The sequence below is a fragment of the Tachyglossus aculeatus genome, chromosome 23 (genome assembly GCF_015852505.1).
Source record: "Tachyglossus aculeatus isolate mTacAcu1 chromosome 23, mTacAcu1.pri, whole genome shotgun sequence".
Classification (NCBI taxonomy): Eukaryota; Metazoa; Chordata; class Mammalia; order Monotremata; family Tachyglossidae; genus Tachyglossus; species Tachyglossus aculeatus.
The window spans coordinates 29,897,381-29,915,712 of NC_052088.1; the positions used below are offsets into that span (position 1 = coordinate 29,897,381).

Sequence of the window (18,332 nt, forward strand, 5' to 3'; positions counted from 1 at the left end):
ATTTTACAGATGGGGTTAACCGAGGCACAGAGAAGCGAAAAGCCTTGCCCCAGGACTTACAGCAGACGAGGGGCGGAGCCGGGATTAGAACCCAGGTCTTTCGGGCTCCCGGGCCCGAGCTCTATCCACCAGGCCACGCTGCTTGGAAGGGCCGGGCTGAGAGGGAGAGGTGGAAGGGGAGGCCGTCCGGGCCGGGAGGGAAACGGGCGGGGCGAGCGTTTCGTTGGAGCAGGCCGGGGTCCACTTAAGGTGGCCGACCGGGTCGAGGTGGACGGGTGTGGAAAGGGAACACCCAAAACTGGTCCTTTCCGAGGAGCCGGGCAGAGCCAGTGGGGAAGTGGTATTTCCATCAGAGATACCTCAATTTGGGTGTCGAACCAGTGGCGTTCTGGGCCAACTCAACATCCTCTTTCCAACTTTGCCATCAAAGAGCAATTAGAGGAGCCGGGTGAGGTTTGCCAGTCCTTAATTCCCCTCTAGCAACCCCTCTGTGAATCTGTCATCCACTGTAAGCTCATCCTCTAGATTTCAAGCTCCCCCCTCTAGACCGTAAGCTCCTTGTGGACGGGGAATATGTCTGTTATATTACTCAGTTATACTTTCCCAAGCGCGTAATGTAGTGCTCTGCACATAGTAAGCGCTCAATAAATCGACTGAATTCAACCTTCCTTGACCCAGCCACAAAAATACCTTCGTTATCCACAAGTGCGTCCTGAACGCCCACGATGATTGCGGTGTCCGTTAAGCGGTTACTGTGGGCTAAACACTGGGGTAGATAGAATAGCAGCAGATGGGACGATGTCCCCGTCCTGCAAGGGCTCTGTGTGTTCAGTCGTACGGGTCATTAGGGAGGTAGCGCTTAGAACTTGAGGGCGGGGTGAGGGGAAGCAGAAAGTTGATCTGGACTTTTTATACCATGTATTGTGAGATTTGAGGGGGCGACGGATTGCTCGGTTTGTCCCGCTTGGAGGTTAGAGGGTGAGGTTGGTCAGGGAAGCTTCCTGCTGTGTGAAAAAGGGGGGTGGTGACAGTGACCTAACCTGGTTGGACTGGAGAGGGAAGGTGGCACCAATGGAGGTGAGGGTGATAATAAGAAATCACGCTGTGGGGAAGGAATATGTCTGTTATAGTATATACTCTTAAGCACTTAGACACTCCCAAGTCCTTAGTAATAATAATAATGATGATGGTATTTTTAAGCGCTTACTATGTGCTAAGCACTGTTCTAAGCACTGGGGAGGTTACAGGGTGATCAGGTTGTCCCACGGGGGGCTCACAGTTTTAATCCCCGTTTTACAGATGAGTTGACTGAGGCACAGAGAAGCTAAGTGACTTGCCCCAAGTCACACAGCTGACAGTTGGCGGAGCCGGGATTTGAACCCATGGCCTCTGACTCCAAAACCCACGCTCTTTCCACTGAGCCACACTGCTTCTCCGTAGTACAGTGGTCTGCACACAGTAAGCGCTTGATAAGGCTGATTGAATAATGATAATTGAAGCATTTATGCACTTACTATGCGCCCAGCGCTGGAGAAGGAGACAGTCTCTGTAGGGATCACAGGCTAATGGGGGAGGGAAAATAGTTACTTAGTCTGTATTTTACAGACCGAGAGAAGTTCAGTGACTTGCCCAAGGTCTCACACAACGGGCAAGTGGGGGAGCTAGGAGGAGAACCCAGTCCCAGGCCGATGGTATTTCCACTAGGCCAGGCTGTTGGCTGTCTCTGGAAAAACAGACAGGATCTCGGCTTCGACCTGGAGCTTGAGAGTCTCAGTTCTTTCTGAGAAGCCATGTGTGGCCTCACCTGTCTCTGCCTTTAGTCCCTATACCCTATAAGCTCCTTATGGGCAGGGAATGTGTCGACCAACTCTGTCCTATTGTACTCTCCCAAGCGCTTAGTACAGTGCTCGGCACACAGTGCTTGCTCAATCATCGATGAGGTGGAAGAGACGGAGGAATGGAAGGAAGGGCAGAAAAATGGTTTGAGGGTTTCTGTGAATCGTGGACCAGAAACTCTTCTGAACAGGGTTGAGGGTAGAGTTTGGGCTGGGTTTGGAGAGGGTCAGAAGGAATGTGTGTTGGGAATGATCCAGCCTCCAGGGGTGGGTGTGTCTGGTCTTGAGGTCGGAGGTGGGGAAGGGGGCAGTTTGGGGGCAGTAGGGCAGCCTGGTCCGGAGGAGGGATGGGGTGCGGAGACTGGCGGTCCGTGGGAGCCATCAGACTGGAAGTGGCTTGGGCAGTGGAGGGTTGTTTGGCTCTGGCCGAAGTCTTGGTATTTATTTATTTATTTATTTATTTATTTATTTATTTATTTTACTTGTACATTTCTATCCTACTTATTTTATTTTGTTGGTATATTTGGTTCTGTTCTCTGTCTCCCCCTTTTAGACTGTGAGCCCACTGTTGGGTAGGGACTGTCTCTATGTGATGCCAATTTGTACTTCCCAAGCGCTTAGTACAGTGCTCTGCACATAGTAAGCGCTCAATAAATATGATTGATTGATTGATTGATTGGTATGGAGGGCGGTGAGAAATGGAGTTGGTTGGAGTCTAACGGGGAAGGAAGTACTTCAAGGAAAACCTCCACAGTGGCATTGGAAAATTCCTTAGGCATGTGATCGGAGGGACCTAAAGGCCACGATCCCTCAGGAAAGAGTTTAATCAATCGTATTTATTGAGCACTTACTGTGTGCAGAGCACTGTACTAAGCGCTTGGGAAGTACAAGTCGGCAACACATAGAGACAGTCCCTACCCAACAGCGGGCTCACAGTCTAGAAGGGGGAGACAGAGAACAAAACCAAACATACTAACAAAATAAAATAAATAGAATAGATATGTACAAGTAAGATAAACAGAGTAATAAATATGTACAAACATATATACATATATACAGGTGCTGTGGGGAAGGGAAGGAGGTAAGAAGGTCAGTGCGGGCAGGGAATGTGTCTGTTTATTGTTATAATATCCTCTCCCAAGCGCTTAATACAGTGCTTGGCACATAGCAAGCACTCAATAAATACGATTGAGTTGAAACAGAAACGCGGGGATTCCGGGGAAAGGAGGAACAGCATGGCCTAATGAAAAGAGCACTCATCCGGGAGCCTGAGGACTTGGGTATTAATCCTGACTCCACCATATTCCTGCGGTGGGACCTTGGGCAAGTCACTTCACTTCTCTGTGCCTCTGTTTCCTCATGTATAAAATGGGGGGTTCCCGTTCACCCTCCTCTGTAGAAGGTGAGCTCCCTGTGGGATAGGGGCTACGTTCCACTTTATTTGCTTGTATCCACCCCAACCACGTAATGATAATGATGTTTAAGTGCTTATTATTATGTGCCAGGAACTGTACTAAGAGCTGGGGTGATACAAACAAATTTGACTGGACACAGTCCCTGTCCCACATAGGGTACAGCGCCTTAAGCCCCATTTTAAAGATGAGGTAACTGACGCACAAAGAAGTTGAGTGACTTGCCCAAAGCCCTCAGCAGGCAGGTGGTGGGGCCGGGATTAGAACCCAGGTCCTCTGGCTTCTAGGCCTGTGTTCCTTCCATTAGGCCACACTGCTTCTCCTTTCCCTGGAAAGTACAGTGCGTAGTACAGTATTGGAACAAAGGAAATGCTTAACAGATACATTGTTATTATTATTAGGAGATTCGGTATAGCGATATTTCTTCAAGGTGGGCTGTCAGGTGGCCACACTTGGATGAGATCTGCTGCCGCAGGGTAGCCGCTGAACTAGAGAACTAAGCTTTTCCCTTCCTCAATGGTGCCCAGAATCTTCCCTAGTGAATTCTAGCTCTGTTGTAATGTACTCTCCCAAATGCTTAGTACAGTGCTCTGCACAGCGTAAACGCTCAAAAAACACCATTGATATTGGCGAATCTCCTAGGAGGTGCCATAAAGTCAGAACAACAGGCCAGGTGGGTCTTCTGAAGCCAAATCCCAAATCATCCTTTGTTCTGCTCCCTCGGGGAGGTAATTTTAATTGGTATTTATTGAATACTTAGTGTCCTGGGCTTGGAAGAAGATAGCAGGATCCTCTGCTTTGAATCTAATGACTGGGAGTAAGGGGAAAGAGGCATTTTTTTTTTTACAAACAGTGGAAACAGAGAAAGGGCAGGGACATAGCAGGTAGGGGATGAATATCAGGATGAAATTGCCGAGTTGAACATGCATGTGTTTGTAAGTGCTGACTCCGAGCAGGCAGAGAACAAAGGAAGGCAGGCGTTAGTGTAAAGAGAGGACTGGAGAAAAACAGGAGCCCTCCCCTTGCCAACTTTCTCCTTGACCACCTGGGTCTGTAATTAGTGTCGTAAACTTGGCCGGGAACAAAGAACAGTGCTTGCCTCTGCCGCCTTCCAACTCCAAAGCTCAGGTGGTCTGGAAGGCCTAGACAAAGATCCCACCGGCAGCAGCCCTCAAAGTCGACCCTGTTTCTGGGCGGGAAAAATTTTCCAGACTTGAAGAACATTCTGGAAGAACCGGGGTTCAGCTAGCTTCGTGGCAGTCGAAGAGCCGTTCAAAGGGAAAGGTGGAGTTTGCTGATTGGGGCGGAGGGGAGGAGACGGTTGAGGGTGATTTCCCAACCGTCTCCCAAGCAGCGTCCCTTCGGCCATTTCCCGAAGTGATTGGGGACCGATCGTGGTCTCCTTGGGCCGGTGTCTCCTGAGACATGTGGTTCCAAACCCGATAGAAAGCCACAGATTCTGCGGAGGACTCTGGATTTTACTGTATCGTACGGGATGGAAATATAGAACCGCTTCTTTGGCGTGGGGCCCCCTTGGACACTTAACCAGAATCCGACTTGTTTAGGAGTCGCATTTTCTGCGTCTCTGGAGGTGGAGTCCTAAAGTCTGAGCGCCTGGTGGGCGGGGATCGTGTCTGCCAACTCTGTTATACTCTCCCAAGCGCGTAGTACAGTGCTCTGCACACAGTAAGCGCTCAGTAAACACGATGGATTAGTGACTGGAGTGAAGAACCTGGTATTGGAGTGTATTCGCGGCTTCCAGAAAGCTTCTATCCGCGAGCACTGTGGGAAACGGATCTGTGTGGGAGGGGCCCAGCCCCCAAACAGATTCCCCTCAGGGGTCCTGTAGGCAGTTCCCACTCTAAATGTTTAGCTAGGCCGTGTACACGCAGACGGCTGCCTCCTTTTTCAGCTCGCCTCGTAAATCAGCCCGGACTGCCTGAAATCGATTCATCTGGTTTCTTTGCCTATTCTTACATGTGCTCTCTTCCTTCCCCTCCCTTCTCTCTCCTCTTTCCTCTCCTTTCTGCTGTCCTCCTTACTCTCTCCCCTCCTGCCTCTCTTCTTCCCACTCTCTCCCCCTCCCAGTCTTTCCTCTCCTTCCCGCTTTCTCTCCTTCCTGCTGTCCCCCTCACTCTCTCCTTCCTCACTGTCTCCTCCCTCACTCTCTCCTCCCTCACTCTTTCCTCCCTCACTCTCTCTTTCCCTCACTCTCTCCTCCCTCACTCTCTCCTTCCCTCACTCTCTCCTTCCCTCACTCTCTCCTCCCCTCACTCTCTCCTCCCCTCACTCTCTCCTCCCCTCACTCTCTCCTCCCCTCACTCTCTCCTCCCCCACTCTCTCCTTCCCTCACTCCTCTCCTCACTCTCTCCTCTCCTCACTCTCTCTTCCCCTAACTCTCTCTTCCCCTAACTCTCTCTTCCCCTCACTCTCTCTTCCCCTCACTCTCTCTTCCCCTCACTCTCTCCTCCCCACTTTCTCGCCTTCCCTCACTCTCACCTTCCCTCACTCTCTCCTTTCCATTTTCTCTCCTTCCCTCTCTCCTTCCCACTTTCTCTCCTTTCTTCCCTCACTCCTTTCCATTTTTTCTCCTTCCTTCTCATTCCCTCTTTCCTCGCTGCTTTCTCTCCTTTCCTCACTCTCTCCTTCCCACTTTCTCTCCTTCCCTCACTCTCTCCTTCCCGCTGTTTCTCCTTTCTTCCCTCACTCTCTCCTTTCCATTTTCTCTCCTTCCCTCTCTCCTTCCCGCTTTCTCTCCTTTCTTCCCTCACTCTCTCCTTTCCATTTTCTCTCCTTCCCTCTCTCATTCCCTCTTTCTCTCCTCGCTGCTTTCTCTCCTTCCCTCACTCTCTCCTTCCCACTTTCTTTCCTTCCCACTTTCTCTTCCTTCCTTCCCTCCTTCTCTCCTTCCTGCTTTCACCCCCCCCTTCGCACTCCCCTTCCCGCTCTCCCCCCAGCTTGCCCTCTCCCCTCCTTCTCGCCCTCTCCCCCTCAGTCCCCAGTTATCTAGCATGCCATTCTGCCAGGTGTGTGCCAGGTGTAACTTCCCCGGAATGATGGAGCATACGTGGCCTTGGGTACGGATGGTGTGGAATGGCTCCGTTCCTCCCGCCCCCACGGGCTTCGGTGGAGGAGCCGGGCCCTAAGCCAGCTCCCCGTGAACTGCAGTGGGACCCGTCCTGTTTGGGGGCTAGAGCAGAGGGTACCAGAGGAGTGCTACGGGGGTGCCAGGCTGGCAGGGAAGACCCCTGCATTCTGGGTTGACACACCAGTTGTTACAGCTTGCTCCCTCCACCCCTGGCGCATCTTCTAGACTGTGAGCCCACCTTCTAGACTGTGAGCCCACTGTTGGGTAGGGACCGTCTCTCTATGTTTCCAACTTGTGCTTCCCAAGCGCTTAGTGCAGTGCTCTGCACACAGTAAGCGCTCAATAAATACGATTGAATGTGTGCACATACACACACATGCTGCCGCCTCCGGGTGCCATTGTAGTTCAGCCCTACCCACTTGTGTTTCTTCATTCATTCATTTATTCAGTCATATTTATTGAGTGCTTACTATGTGCAGAGCACTGTACTAAGCGCTTGGAAAGTATAATTTGGCAACAGATAGAGACAATCCCTACCCAACACTGGGTTCACAGTCTTGAAGGGGGGAGACAGACAACAAAACGAAACAAAACAAGTTTGTTTATGGCTACAATCCCATTGCTTTCATTGATCTCTTTGCCAGAGTCTTGTTGCTATCCCTCTCTGGGACACTGACCGCCTGGCATTGCTCTTCCCAGGGGTCCACAATAATTAACAATAATTATGGTACCTGTTAAGCGCTTACTGTGCGCCAAGCACTGTTCTGAGCGGGGGTGGGTACTAGTTAATCGGGTTGGACCCAGTCCCCATCCCACATTGGGTTCACACTCTTAATCCCCATTTTTTACAGACGAGGTGAGGAGGCACAGAGGAGTTCAGTGACTTGCCCAAGGTCACACAGTAGAACTGAGATTAGAACCCACGACCTTCTACCTCCCAGTAACTCCTTCTAACTCTAACGATCCACTGCATCGTGGGCATGGGCAGAGACCTTAGAGATCTGCTTAGGGCAGTGCCATATGCATTGGGCAGGCCACTGCGCCCCAAGCTCCCTGCTGCTGGCCAGAGAGAGCTTCTGCCTGCTCTCAGAAGTGGAGGGTGAGGACGTCACCCATCTCTGCCACATGTTGTAGGGCCTGGTTGGTGCCCCTCTAGGGAAGACCCAACTGGCAACAGACTAGGTCTGGGGGCTTCCCTCAAACTGGGGCTCTCCGATTCCTCCCCTCTTCTGATGGGAGAAACCAGCTCAAAGATGGCCCACTGTGACAATAATAATAATAATCGTGGTATTTACTAACCATCTACCTGCGCCGAGCGCAGATACAAGGTAATCGGGTCGAACACAGTCTCTTTCCCACGTGGGGGCTCACGGCCCAAGTGGGAAGGCGAACAAGTATCGAACCCCCATTTTACAGATGAGGAACCTGAGGCATAGAGAGGCGAAGGGGCTTGCCCGAGGTCACCCAGCAGTCAGGCGGCGGAGCTGGGATTAGGACGCAGGCCACGCCAGGGCAGGAAGCGGGAAGACGTAGGAACCTTTGCCCGGGCTTGTTAGCCAGAGTTTCTGCGGCTAAGAGTGGTCGGAGAGATCTCGCTGGGCCCTTGGCCGTGTTTGTGGTCCACGTGCCCTTCCCGCCCACCGGTGCCCATCTGGAGCCCATGGACCAGTGGGGTTTAGGGGGTGCTGCTTCTTTCTGCCCACAGCCCTTCACTCTACATGTGTCCCTCACCCACTCCCCTTCAACAACAGAGCTAAGGCCAGAGCCGGCTAAGAAACTCTCTGCAGACAACGACCCCGTCTGAGCCTCACTCGGTTCACTGCCCAACGAAGAAACCAGACAGAGTGACTTGGGGCGGGCCGTGTTGCCAGTTTAATACCCCTTTACCTGAAAAATACAAGTGTTCCCCCAAGACATGCATGTTTTCCCCCTCTCCGTTCCCCCAAGACATGCGTGTTTTCCCCCTCTCCGTTCCCCAAACCGAGCATGTTAAGCCTTCGGGTAGGTCTGAAGAAATACAGATGGGAAAGGCTTTTTGTTTTAGGGGAAAGGTTTGAAATTGGCGCTTCTTCCAGCCGTCGCTTACATGGGCTCAAAACCAAATCATCATCATCAATCGTATTTATTGAGCGCTTACTATGTGCAGAGCACTGTACTAAGCGCTTGGGAAGTACAAATTGAACTTCTCCTTGAAATTGAAATCCCTTCTCCAATCCCACTTCCCGTTCTCTGGAGTTTGGGGTCTCCTGTCAATCGGCCAGTCGATAATATCTGTGGAGCACTGTTCTAAAGAGAACAGTAGAGAAGCATTGTGGCTCAGTCTTGGGAGTCAGAGATCGTGTGTTCTGCTCCTGGCTCCGCCACTTGTCAGCTGTGTGACTCTGGGCAAGTCACTTAACTTCTCTGGGCCTCAGTTACCTCATCTGCAAATTGGGGATTAAGGCTGTGAGCCCCACGTGGGACAACCTGATCACCTTGTATCTATCCCAGCACTTAGAACAGTGCTTGGCACGTAGTAAGTACTTAACAAATACCATCGTCATTATTATTATTATTATATTCTCAGTGTCTGGAAGAGCACTGCAGGGCAAGTAATCAAACAAGGCTATTTATTGAGCACTTGCTGTGTGCAGGGCACTGTCCTCGGCCCTTGGGACGGGGCTGGTAAAACACAATCCAGGAACATGCCTGCTAATTCTGTTGGTCTGTACTCTCCCGAGGTCTTAGTATAGTGCTCTGCACATAATAAGTACCATTGATTGATAGATCCCTGCCCACCAGTCAGTCAGTGGTATTTATTCATTCATTCATTCAGTCGTATTGAGCGCTTACTGTGTGCAGAGCACTGTACTAAGCGCTTGGGAAGAACAAGTTGGCAACCTATAGAGACGGTCCCTACCCAACAGCGGGCTCACAGTCTAGAAGGGGGAGACAGACAACAAAACAAAACAATTTATTGAGCGCTTATCGTATGCAGAGCACTGTACTAAGCACAAGGAGCTTACAGCCTCTGGGGACGAACAGACATTAAAATTAGAGATAGCGGAAATAGTAGAGTAAGACAATGATGAGCATTGTTACAGGCGTTATAATGTCGCGGTATACTCCAGTGCATTATACTCTCGCAAGCACTTAGTACAGTGCTCCGCACATGGGAAGCGCTCAATAAATACCACTGACAGATTGATTTGGTTTTGTTGCTTTAAGAAACACGGAGCCAAGAAGCCAGGGTGTCAGGAAGCACTGAGAGGTGGAATTTGTTTCTCTTTCACTCTTGGGCGCCCTGTGTCCTGCCCTTTCTGAGGGTCCGTAATTTGTGAGGGGAATCGCTTCCACCCGCAATAACTTCGGGCTTCCGTTCGGTTGCAGAGAGGGAGAAATGTTGATTTTTTTTGCCTCAGCTCGGGGCTGAGGGAGTTGTGAATCCCTGAAGCGGGGCGAGTGGAGCTGGAATTTCTTGGAGATGCTCCAGAGCAATTGGTCCCTGAGCATCTGGGAAGGTGGGAGAGGGCAGGGCAGGGGGGCGAGGACTGTCTGCAGCCTGAAATCTCTGTCCCAGTTAATAATAATAATAACAATAATGGTATTAAGCTCTTACTATTCAGCGCTTAGAACAGTGCTCTGCACATAGTAAGCGCTTAACAAATGCCATCGTTATTATTATTACTATTTGCCAGGCACTGTACTAATCCCTGGGAAGGATACAAACAAATCGGGTTGGACACAGTCCCTGTCCCACGTGGGGCTCACAGGCCCCACTTTCCAGATGAGGGAACTGAGGCCCATCATCATCAATCGTATTTATTGAGCGCTTAGTGTGTGCAGAGCACTGTACTAAGCGCTTGGGAAGTACAAGTCGGCAACATATAGAGACAGTCCCTACCCAACAGTGGGCTCACAGTCTAGAAGGGGGAGACAGAGAACAAAACCAAACATACTAACAAAATAAAATAAATAGAATAGATATGTAAAAGTAAAATAAATAAATAGAGTAATAAATATGTACAAACATATATACAGGTGCTGTGGGGAAGGGAAGGAGGTAAGATGTAGGGGATGGAGAGGGGGTCGAGGGGGAGAGGAAGGAAGAGGCTCAGTCTGGGAAGGCCTCCTGGAGGAGGTGAGCTCTCAGTAGGGCCTTGAAGGGAGGAAGAGAGCTAGCTTGGCGGGTGGGCAGAGGGATTGGGGGCATTCCAGGCCCGGGGGATGATGTGGGCTGGGGGTCGATGGCGGGACGGGCGAGAACGAGGCCCGGTGAGGAGATTAGCGGCAGAGGAGCGGAGGGTGCGGGCTGGGCTGGAGAAGGAGAGAAGGGAGGTGAGGTAGGAGAGGGCGAGGGGATGGACAGCCTTGAAGCCCAGGGTGAGGAGTTTCTGCCTGAGAAATGAGGCCCAGAGAAATGACTTGCCCAAGGTCACACAGCAGACAAGTGGCGGGGGCGGGATTAGAACCCAGTTGATGCTGGATTCATGCTGGAACAGGAGTGGTTTGACGTGGCGTAGGGGGACTTTCAGCCTGCCCCCATCCGTGTTGGGGAAATGAGGGAGGGGGAGGAGGAAGAGGAGCGGGAAGCTGGAACTGCTGGGCGGGACAGGGCTCTGTACACAGTAAGCGCTCAATAAATACAATTGAGTGAATGAATGAAGCTCCGCCGGGTGGGGGTGAGGGCGAATCATGTTGGTCCTGGGCTCTGGGTGTCTGGATGCAGCCCTCCTGCTCGCCTTCGGCCCGGTACCTGCCATTGGATATGCCCAGCTCTGTCGGACCCACCTGGCCCGGGGTCCCGAGGGTCAGAGGGCCTCGGACGCGGGCAGGACGGCCCTGGGGACCACAAGGCCTAGTGGATAATAATAATAATAATAATAATGGCATTTGTTAAGCACTTGCTATGTGTGAAGCACTGTTCTAAGCGCTGGGGGGGATACAAGGTGATCAGGTTGTCCCATGTGGGGCTCACAGTCTTCATCCCCATTCTACAGATGAGGTAACTGAGGCTCAGAGAAGTGAAGTGACTTGCCCAAGGTCACACAGCTGACGTGTGGCGGAGCTGGAATTAGAACCCAGGACCTCTGACTCCCAAGGCCGGGCTCTTTCCACTGAGCCACGCTGCTTCTCTGCTAGAGCCCGGGCCCCGGGAGTCAACAGGACCTGGGTTCTAATCCCAGCTCTGCCACCACCCATCTGCTTTGTGTCCTTGCACAGGTCAGTTTGCTTCACTGGGCCTCAGTTCCCTCATCTGTTAAATGGGGATTAAGAAGAGCCCTATGTGCGACAGAGACTGTGTCCAACCGATTAACTTGCATCGCCTCCAGCGCTTAGAACAGTGCTTGACAAGCACTTAGCAAATACCATTATTATTATTATTATTATTATTATTATTATCGTTATTATTATTACTGTTGGTCGGCAGGGATACCATGCCCTGAGCACATGGCCTCTCCCGCCTCCACCAATTGTCAGCTATGTGACTTTGGGCAAGTCACTTAACTTCTCTGGGCCTCAGTTACCTCATCTGTCAAATGGGGATGAAGACCGTGAGCCCACCGTGGGACAACCCGATCACCTTGTAACCTCCCCAGCGCTTAGAACAGTGCTTTGCACATAGTAAGCGCTCGAAGCAGTGTGGCTCAGTGGAAAGAGCACGGGCTTTGGAGTCAGAGTTCATGGGTTCAAATCCCGGCTCCGCCAGTTGTCAGCTGTGTGACTTTGGGCAAGTCATTTCACTTCTCTGGGCCTCAGTTACCTCATCTGTAAAGTGGGGATTATGATTGTGAGCCCCCTGTGGGACAACCTGATCACCCTGTAACGTCCCCAGCGCTTAGTGCACATAGTAAGTGCTTAATAAATGCCATCATTAATAAATGCCATCATCATCATCATCGTCTACCCCTGCAGAGGTCCCCACGGGACCTCCTGGCTCGGCTCCACCCTTCCTCCTCACCCCCACCTTGGGCTTGCTCTGTCAGCGGTCCCTCACCAGCCCCCCGCTTTAGAGGGGGCTCCAGGCTTCGCCCCCGCTGTGGGATGGTGGTGGGTTTCAGAGCCCCGAGGCAAAGGGAATCAATCCATCCCGTTCTCGTTTCCCGCCCGCCCCCGGACGGGGCTCCGATGCGGTGGCATTCCAGCTCATTGACATCACTGACCTGATGGAGAGCGGGAAGGATTTTCTTCGGTGTCGGACCGCGTTCGGCCTCCCGACTTTCAGCCGGGCTGCGTTCCCATAAGCGGCCGAACCCCCACCCCGGCTGACCCGCCTTCTCCCTCCCAGTGTCCGATCGATCGATCGATCAATTATTTTTAAGTGCCTGCTGCATACAGAGCAGTGTACTGAGCACTTGGGAGAGGGCAGTGCAGTTGATAGACACGATCCCTGACATCATGTGTTGCCAATTTGTACTTCCCAAGCGCTTAGTACAGTGCTCTGCACATAGTAAGCGCTCAATAAATACGATTGATTGATTGATTGACATCAGCCCGACTAGCTTGCATCGGAGAAGCAGCGCCTCATCTGTAAAACGGGGTTTAAGACCATAGAGCCCCATGTGGACGTGGATTGTGTCCAGCCTGATTAGCTTGTTTCCACCTCAGCGCTTAGTACAGCGCCTGCCACATAGTAAGGATGTAACAAATACCATTTAAAAGGAAAAAGTAGACCGAGATTGGGGCTTCTTGGCGCCTTTTTCCTGGGTAGCTTCCTGCGGGCCAGGCCTCAGAAGCGGCCCGCGTGCGTTGGCCATTCGTTCATTCATTCAATCGTATTTATTGAGCGCTTACTGTGTGCAGAGCACTGTTCTAAGCGCTTGGGAAGTACAAGTTGGCAACATATAGAGGCGGTCCCTACCCAACAGCGGGCTCACAGTCTAGAAGCCACTAGACTGTGTCCGGCCACGCACACGCCCAAGGCTCCCGCACTTAAAGTGCCACACAGAGGAGATCGGACACTGATAAACGCGGCTTCCGGGATGCAATAAGCACCAGGATTTAAGTGCCGTCTGCCGCAGGGTTTGTGCCGCATTCTGCACATTCAGCACTCCGGCGCCTTGGGAGGAGGATTTGGCCGGACCCTCTCGGAGACGGAGCTTTCTAGATCCGGGGAGAGTTCAGCTCGCCTCCGGCCGTGCCATCGCGGCTTCAGCGGGGACGGAGAGGAGGGCGACGTGAATTCTCGTGCCGGAGCAGCCTCATTACGTTTTTTGGTTCTATTTTCAGGATGAGGTGGGGGGAATCTGTATCTGGCGCGGGTCTCTCTTCCTGATGGGTTTGTGGGTGTGGTGAAGAGCCCAGCGATGGAAACATTAAAAATGAATGAACAGAACCAGCGTCGTTTGTCTAAGGGGCAGGCAGGAGGTTTAACAAAAGGCATTGATGTTTTAAATGCACAGCAATAGCGGGCATCAATAATACATGCTGCGGCAGAGCGCAAATGTGCCAAATTGAGTTATGACAGGGCATGGATTAGTTCATCTGAGAGGCGGGTGGGGGAAGAGGCCATTCGGTTGGTGTTTGGAGGGCTGCAGTTTTCTCTCCACGCCGCTCTGGGAGCACGCACACACACACACACACACACACACACACACACACATTTTACTTTGTTTTTTTTTTTTTGGTGGTATTTGTTAAGCGCTTACTTTGTGCCGGGCACTGTGCTAAGTGCTGGGGTAGATATAAGGTAATATTGGACACAGTCCCTGTCCCACATGGGGCTTACAGTTTTAATCCCCATTTGAGAAGCGGTGGATAGAGCATGAGCCTGAGACGTATCTGCTGGGTGACCTTGGGCAAGCCACTTCACTTCTCTGGGCCTCAGTTACCTCATCTGTAAAATGGGGATTAAGAGGGTGAGCCCCATGTGGGACAGGGACTGTGTCCAAACTGCTTAACTTGCATCTACCCCAGCACTTAGAACAGTGATTTGCACAAAGTATGTAACAAGTACTATTATTATTATTATTATTATTATTGTTATTATTATTTGAGTCTTCCCCAGTAATAATAATAATAATGGCATTTATTAAGCGCTTACTATGTGCAGAGCACTGTTCTAAGCGCTGGAGAGGTTACAAGATGATCAGGTTGTCCCACGGGGGGGCTCACAGTCTTCATCCCCATTTTACAGATGAGGGAACTGAGGCCCAGAGAAGTTAAGTGACTTGCCCAAAGTCACACAGCTAACTGGCGGAGCCGGGATTTGAACCTGTGATCTCTGACTCCAAAGCCCGTGCTCTTTCCCACTGAGCCACGCTGCTTCAGTAGCCAGAGGAGCAGTGGTGAGTCTCACTATAATAATTTATTAATTATAATCATAATTATTATTAATGATAATAATGATGATGATAGTATTTAAGCGCTTACTATGTGCCAAACACTGTTAATAATAATAATAATAATAATAGCATTTATTAAGTGCTTACTATGTGAAAAGCACTGTTCTAAGCGCTGGGGAGGTTACAAGGTGATCAGTTTGTCCCACAGGGGGCTCACAGTCTTAATCCCCATTTGACAGATGAAGTAGTTGAGGCACAGAGAAGTTAAGTGACTTGCCCAAAGTCACACAGCTGACAATTGGCGGGGTGGGGATTTGAACCCATGACCTCTGACATTCAAATCAAGTTATAGTCCCTGTCCCACGTGGGGCTCACGGTCTTAATCCCCATTTTCCAGATGAGGGAACTGAGGCCCAGAAAAGTGAAGTGACTTGCCCGAGGTCACACAGCAGACAAGTGGCGGAGCCGGGATTAGAATCCAGATCCTTCTGAATCCCAGGCCCGGGCTCTATCCACTTAGGCCATGCAGCTCCTCATTTGATGGGAGGATGCCGATTCTTCTTGGAGAAGCAGGCGGGGTGGCCTAGTGGGTGGATCACAGGACTAGCAGCCAGGAGGGAGATCTGCTTTCCAATCCTGGCTCTGCAAGTCACTGAATTTCTCGGCCTCAGTCTTGTCATCTGCAAAATGGAGATCGAATGCTCGGGCTCTAACCCCAGCTCCGCCACTCGTCTGCTATGTGACCTTGGGCTAGTCACTTAACTTCTTTGTACCTGAGTTACCTTACCTGTCAAATGGAGATTAAGACTGTGAGCCCCGTGTGGGACATGGACTGTGTCCAACCGGATTATTTTGTAATCTCCCCCAGTGCTTAGTACAGTGCCTGGTACATAGTAACTGCTTAACAAATATCATTAAAAAAATACCTGTTCTCTCATGGGATTGAGACTATCTGATCTGCTTGTATCTGATCTGGTGCTTGGCACAAACCAAGTGCTTAACAAATATCTGTTGTTATTATTATTGATAATTATTCCTGTGGTTGAAACTTAAAGGGTCAGAACACGCACAGATGTATGAGTTTTTCTTCCAAAAGCCTTTGCTAGCCTCTTTCAATCAATCAATCGTATTTATTGAACGCTTACTGTATCCCCCAGCGCTTAGAACAGTGCTTTGCACAAAGTAAGCGCTTAACAAATACCATCATTATCATTATTATTACTATGCGCAGAGCACTGTACTAAGCGCTTGGGAAGTACAAGTTGGCAACATATAGAGACGGTCCCTACCCGACAGCGGGCTCACAGTCTAGAAGGGGGAGACAGAGAACAAAACAAAACATGTCAGCATCACCACCACCAATGTTTTGTTGTCTGTCTCCCCCTTCTAGACTGTGAGTCCGCTGTTGGGTAGGGACCGTCTCTAGATGTTGCCAACTTGGACGTCCCAAGCGCTTAGTCCAGTGCTCTGCGCACAGTAAGCGCTCAATAAATGCGATTGAATGAATGAATATTTATTGAGCACTTCTGTATGCAGAGCACTCTACAAAGCACTAGAGAGAGTGCAGTACAACAGAGTTGGCAGACTCCTTCCCTGCCCACGCCGAGTTTACACTCTAGCGGGGCAGACATTCATATAAATCTTGTGTAATAATTTAAAGATATGAGCATAACTGCTGGCTTCTCGCCTGGGTTTCTCTTCTCCCTTGCCCTTTCCCCATCTTCCCCCCAAGTCCCCCGTTGTCTCATCTGTTCTTTCTGTCCCCTGATGGCCGTTGCGACTTCTTCAAGGTTGTCCTCAGGGCCTGGGGCATACCTAGCCCCGCATCCTCCGCTCCCCCATTGGCACTTTTTTTTCATTTTCTCCTTTTCTTTTTGTCTTTTCTCTCCTTCTCTTTTCCTCTTCTCCTTTTCTTTTTTTTCTCTCTCTCTTTTCCTGTTTCTCTCCCGGTTTCTCTCTTTCTCTTTCACTCTTTCTTTTCCTTTTCATGGTATTTATTAAGCGCTTACGAGATGCCGGGCACCGTTCGAAGCGCTGGGGTAGATATAAGCCGATCAGGTCGCCCACTGCCCGTGTCCCACATGGTGCTCGCGGTCCTAATCCCCGTTTGACAGATGAGGTAACCGAGGCCCATGGAAGTGAAGTCCCGATCCTGTTTTCCCAGGAGGGCTGGGAGACGGTTTGGGACATAATGTCATTTGGGTTGGCCAGCAGAAGATCCTGACACTAAAGATGGTTGGGAGGGAAATGCAGTTGATTTTCGGGGTTGGATGAAACCACCCCCATATGGGGTTCATTCATTCATTCATTCAATACGATTGAATGAATGAATGAATTGAACCCCGTGTGGTACGGAGACAGTGTCCGACTGGATAAAACCTGCACCTTCCCTAGCGCTTGGAGCAGTGCTTGACACTTTTCTTTTTAATGGTATTTATTAAGTGCTTACTAGTTGCCAGGCACTGTTCCAAGCGCTGGGGTAGCTGATAATAACAATAATAATAATAATAATGATGGCATTTATTAAGCGCTTACTATGTGCAGAGCACTGTTGTAAGCACTGGGGAGGTTACAAGGTGATCAGGTTGTCCCACGGGGGGCTCACAGTCTTAATCCCCATTTTACAGATGAGGTAACTGAGGCACAGAGAAGTTAAGTGACTTGCCCAAAGGCACACAGCTGGCAATTGGCCGAGCCAGGATTTGAACCCATGACCTCTGACTCCAAAGCCCGGGCTCTTTCCACTGAGCCACGCTGCTTCTTGCTTCTTGCCCAAGGTCGCCCAGGAGACAAGCCGCGGAGCCGGGACGAGTCCCTCCCTATCCCTGTAGACAGTGCCAGGCTGGTGTACGGGTAGAGTCGGGTAAACTAGAAAGACAAATTGTGTGGCTGTCGAAGAGATGATCATTTAAGCATCGAGCGAACTGCTGTTGTGATTGTGGGGAACGGAGGTGGTTATTATACGAAAACTCTGACCTCGCCTTTCATTACCGCCATCTGTGCCGCACGCCTCCGGCTTGCTTGGGTGCATGACAGATTCATTCATTCATTCAATCGTATTCATTCATTCATTCAATCTTATTTATCAATCATTCGTATTTATTGAGCATTTACTGTGTGCAGAGCACTGTACTAAGCGCTAGGGAAGTACAAGTTGGCAACATATAGAGACGGTCCCTACCCAACAGCGGGCTCGCAGTCTAGAAGGGGGAGACAGACAACAAAACAAAACATATTAACAAAATAAAATAAATAGAATAAATATGTACAAGTAAAATAGAGTAATAAATATGTACAAACATCTATACATAGTGACTTGAATATAAATAGCACACCCCTCTAAATGTTTATCACACCCAAAAATTTGGTAACCCAGTTTTCTGGAGATGCATATGCTAGGTATCTAAGCCTGGGGACTTTCCTATTTTCAGAGCAGTAGTTGCCCCAAATCAATCAGTCAATCAATCGATCGTATTTATTGAGCGCTTACTGTGTGCAGAGCACTGTACTAAGCGCTTGGGAAGTCCAAGTTGGCAACATATAGAGACGGTCCCTACCCAACAGTGGGCTCACAGTCTAGAAGTCACCTGTACATATGTATATATGTTTGTACATATTTATTACTCTATTTATTTATTTTACTTGTACATATCTATTCTATTTTATTTTATTTTGTTAGTATGTTTGGTTTTGTTCTCTGTCTCCCCCTTTTAGACTGTGAGCCCACTGTTGG

At 50.1% G+C, this 18,332-nt stretch overlaps 1 protein-coding gene across 1 annotated transcript in view; it reads left to right on the forward strand.

The window, feature by feature from the left end:
• Positions 1–18,332, forward strand: part of RGMB (repulsive guidance molecule BMP co-receptor b) — a 37,065-nt gene that overhangs the window by 12,539 nt on the left and 6,194 nt on the right. The gene's annotated exons all lie outside the window — the stretch shown is intronic.